Source organism: Fopius arisanus, unplaced genomic scaffold, assembly GCF_000806365.1.
Source record: "Fopius arisanus strain USDA-PBARC FA_bdor unplaced genomic scaffold, ASM80636v1 scaffold00355, whole genome shotgun sequence".
Lineage (NCBI taxonomy): Eukaryota > Metazoa > Arthropoda > Insecta > Hymenoptera > Braconidae > Fopius > Fopius arisanus.
In genome coordinates this window covers 6883-11278 of record NW_011888094.1, presented here as the reverse complement: position 1 = coordinate 11278, position 4396 = coordinate 6883, and positions in this window count along the sequence as shown.

Below are 4396 nucleotides of genomic sequence, written 5' to 3'. Positions count from 1 at the left end.
CCCCCCCCTCCCATACCCAAAGCGTAAATTGATACTTATGAATGTCAATTGATAAACATTAGTCACGGAAAACCAGCGAAACTCTTCGACTTCTTCTTTGCAGAAATATTTCAAGCCAGGAATATCTGTTTGAATTATGGCACTTTGCTAAATCAGCTTTCGTCGTAACATTGATATATTCAGTAATTTCTCTGCTTGTATGATTGCCGTTTATTCTCTGCCAGATTTGTGGCCACTGAATTTTGTAACATCGCGATTTATCACCCAAGATACATAGTCGATAAGCTTTCCACACTCCGCACCTAACATCTTCACAAAAATCGCAGTTTTGACCTTTCCAAGCATTCCTCGCTGTTGTTCTATAGTGCGTGGAATCTTTTTTTCAATTCGAATGATGGGATTTGGTCTTTCGTCATTCATCAGGAGTGTAAAACCGATCACGTTTATAAACTCGGTGTGCCCGAAAAACAGTGAAAGTCTGCCCCATGGATCGTCGGGCCGATTCCTTGAGAGTATCTATTGTCTAAGAGAGACCTATAAAAATTTGACGTTGTTTGTGGTATTTTTTGAATATGTCATGCCCATTCGAATCGTGTCATCTGTAGAATTATATGGAATTAAAATTAAAAATCTACTTACCTGAGGATTCTTCTGCATCCATCTTCTGTGTGTCCATCAAATCCAGCTCTTGAAACGTATGAGAAGGGACATCTGTAGCTTCTAGATGACTAAATGACTGCACATATCCCAGCTTTTTGAAAATATAATGAATTTTACATACTGTAGGTATTCAAATCTATATTGTTCTCTAAATTATTTTGAAATAAAGGAAAAGTATCTTTTAAGAAATTGTACAAATTAAATCTATCAACGAATCCAAAATCTTTTCTTGTTTTATGAAAATTAATGAACGCAATCAGTGCAGGAATACTCAAAGAGGGTGAGAAATCTATTACCGAAAAACTCGTAACATAAATCGGGATCAAGTATGTGATTATCACGTGATGCTCAAGTCATCCGTATTTAAAGGTACTTCAAACGCGGAGTGCGTTTTTAATTTGTATCTAACGTGATCTCCCGGCCAGCAGTCCTCAACATAATACGGGCAAGTGTTCCAGAACTAGGTATTGTAATTTTACTATTTGGAAAGATTACTTTCTACTGACTGAGTCCGAAAATTGTCCCCTCAACTACACTTTCTCAGATTTCACGTTTCGCCCTACCATCCCCTAATAGACTATATAGTTTTTATGCAATTTTTCACAGAGGTTTTCCAGTATTTTTCCTTTCGCGTAGTAAAAATTCTTGATGAATCATTCGGCCCTTTAAACTACGATTCGAAATTTGACTGACTCAACTCAGTTTTCGGTTTATCCCCATTTGAATTGAAAATTTCCAGGATTTAACATTTCTCTTATTATCATTTTTTTTTGGCTTTTTTTTCGTCTGAATGGAAGCTTTGTATTCGGCCATATTCAAGTTCCCCATTTTTTGTATTGGAGTAATTAAATCTAGTCTAAAAAGTTCGAATATTCGGTTTTTATATTATGTGTGTCTGTGTGTGTGTGTGTGGGTTGCTTTTCTTCTCTATTTTTCTTCACCAAGGATTAATGGAATACCATGATTTTTTTTAATCAATGTAAACTTTTAAAAGATCTATCAAATGGTACTGATTACTTTCTGCATTTCTATGACGATTCAGAAGAATCCGTCATTTATCTTTTTTGTTGTCGTTTTTTTTTTTAATTTCTTCGCGAAGGACTACTAGCATTTCATGAATTTTCCTGTGAATATAGACTCCCATGCATTCCATCCATTGACATCTTTGGAATTAACATCAGTAGAATGCTTCGGAAATATTCATATTTTTTGGACAATTGATTTTCAACGATAACTCAGGTGATTATTATCAAAGAGGAATTCACTTTCGCTTAAAAAATCGACATCAATAGACTCTTCATCGTATCAGAATACATAAAGAATGCATCATTTCTTCTTCCGTTATAGCATATTGTATATGACATTTTTTTTCAGCTTCTTTGCGACCAATTGAAAATATTATAAGCAATATTTGTCAGTGAAATCACTGCTCCATTTTTTTTTCTCAAAGCATTCTTATTCAAATCAAAAGATGATGGAACTACTCCTATTATTTTCCACTTTCCAGAAAATCCGTTCGGAAGCTTGTTGCTGATTTCTCAGCTACAACAGCTATACGCAGTTCCTCATAATGACATTCTCCACTTGTTTTGCATTTTCCGTCCTAAGATGAACATTTGCTTTTTACAATTCAGCAAGCAACGTCACTCCTCGTGTGTAATCGGCTACATACTACTTCCTGAAATAAAAAATGAAGTACGCCACTGGGGCATACTTCGTTGTATTTTTGACTTTAATTTTTTATTAAACCGCAGTTGTATTATTATTTTCATACTAAAAATTGAGATACTCTATATCACCACACAAACATCGATTCAATGCGATCAACATCATATAATCAGAGATAAGATTATACTTAAAATGATAACGATACTAACTGTATCACTCCAAGGAGTCGGCCTTCAAGGTAGTTACGTTCACTGTTGGGAACTGTTGCTGAGCGACGCTACAGATATTTCTACATTTGTCCATCATGTGAAATCTCGCCATTCGATATCGTTTTTTTATCAAGATTGTATTATATTCATCTCATTTGAAATTTGACGTTATTCACTGGCTCTTTAGACAGTTGAAATTTATGCGATGAGTTTGGTACTTGTTACACAATACAATTCGAATATTAATTCTATTCGCTTGACATAACTGAAAATTAAAATGAAAAATAACCAATACGTCAAAAGACATAATAGAAATATGTACGCCCATTTGAGGATAATAATTTATTATAGAAATACATTTTATTGAGGCTGCGAAGCGTGTCATCAGACCCCAAGCTCAGCCACATGTCTGCGCTGTTTTAACCACAAAATACGAACCCCCGTCCAAGCTGAATCCCGAAAAAAATATCCCAGGGAAAAAATATCCCACACATTCAAAACGTGTTAAAACTCGCTCAATTTAATTGGTTTTTAATTTCATTATTTTTTTCGTTGTCTATTTTTTCAGGGACTCTAATTTTCCTATGGTCTATCAAATTGGGTGGGTTTTAACACGTTTTGGGTGTGTGGGCTATTTTTTCCGGGGTTATTTTTTCCGCCTACCTCCAAGCTGAGTTCATGAGGCTCAAAAGAAGCTTGCTTGCATAGCCCAATTTTGATGCCTCAATTGTTCTTCACTCAAAACAATTAGATTACATACTAATCTACATTTATTTAGAGCGTTTCTTCAAAATTTTCTTTAATAATTGAGAGCATTGATAGGCTTGTTGCTACTAATATTGCATTACTCGCGATAAGGGTCTTTCTCCGTCCTTTTTCATTCATTAAATTGTAAAAATTTACGGTTTAAGTAAGTCAATGAAATGAGAAGCAGCTCAATAGAAAATGATTTTCTTAGTAAAAACAATTTCCGTAGAGTCGAACTAGCTTTGAATGACGAACTAAATACCATATTATATCATATTATTATTCATATCATTATATTATATCATATATCATATTATATCTCCGATGGATTGACGTGGAGAAACAGCGCGTTTTCCAGTGAAGTTGGCAGTGAAATATAGGCAAATACCCAACACACAATACTCAAGCCTTTATAAAACTTAAAAATCCATAAATATGAGACCACTGAGTCAAAATGGAGAAATGCAAATCTGTCCACTCAGGTGTGGATCTCAGTTGCGGAAAACGAACCTGCCCAAATTCAAATTCTGGTTGAGCCAGACGTTATCAATGCTAATAACGTCGTATTCATGATAGCGGTCCGTTTAACAATAGTGATTCCGTAAACCACACTCCGAAGTTTAGGATACGACTTACGCTGAGATGGACTGACTGACGCACTGGCAACCGATTTCACCCCATTCTTATATTAGCGGGCATCGACTCATTTTTCAAACTTATATTTATATGCCACTAGAAATATTCCTTACGCTTCATATATACCTTTCCATACTCAAGTGATATGGATGGAACGAACGGTGCTACGTTATTTTATTACCTCCTTCTTTGATGGTGACTTTGAAGTGTAATTCATAGTCGCTGTTTTCGTTATACAGTGTATAGAATCACAATTGTTATAGTTCTCGGTTGACGTACTGCAAAAAGTAAAAGAATCGTCCACGAATGGTCTCTTCTGTAAAGATAGATTCAAACGCTGTAATGAATCTTTGTTTGAAATCTATCATTCATCTCAGAATCAAGTCCAATAAAAGAAGATTGAGAAGGTACGGGCAATCAGATTCTCAAAAAAATGAATTTTTTCTGGGAAAAGAAAATGTAAAGAAATAATATCT